A 379-nucleotide genomic window follows, 5' to 3' on the forward strand; every position below is an offset into this window, starting at 1 on the left:
CTAAAACGGTTGTTTATTAGTGAATAAAAAGCACGCGAGTTCTATTGTAAGTATTCGCAGGTAGTTTCACCCACAGTGTCCAAAGAGAGAATGAGAGGAAAGGAGCGCAATGCTCTGTTTTGTTAAAGCGGAAACTCCGCCCCCATCGACGTGGACAACCAATAGCAGCCGGGGTAATTTGAATGCGCCTCCCACTCATTAGCATATGCAGCGCGCCCTGCCTCCCTCCCTCCCATGCCTCCCACATAATAAAATAAACAGAGACGCAGTTTTTGATTTCTTGATATGAATTAATCACAATCACACCCAGACATGGCGTAATATATTAATGAGTAACTGTGGTGTGGCCTCAATATAAATGTTGATTTTATTAAATTAA

The 379-nt window shown here is 42.5% G+C and overlaps 1 protein-coding gene across 1 annotated transcript in view; it reads right to left on the reverse strand.

The window, feature by feature from the left end:
- The window catches only part of efna1b (ephrin-A1b), a 13,967-nt gene extending 13,902 nt beyond the window's left edge, over nt 1–65 (reverse strand). The window contains exon 1 of the mRNA XM_080767508.1: nt 1–65. This exon is cut by the window's left edge and continues 255 nt beyond it. The gene's annotated coding sequence lies outside the window, so the exon portion shown is untranslated.
- Nucleotides 66–379: the final 314 nt, after the last annotated feature.

Source organism: Protomyctophum bolini, assembly GCF_963924005.1.
Source record: "Protomyctophum bolini genome assembly, chromosome: 7".
Classification (NCBI taxonomy): domain Eukaryota; kingdom Metazoa; phylum Chordata; class Actinopteri; order Myctophiformes; family Myctophidae; genus Protomyctophum; species Protomyctophum bolini.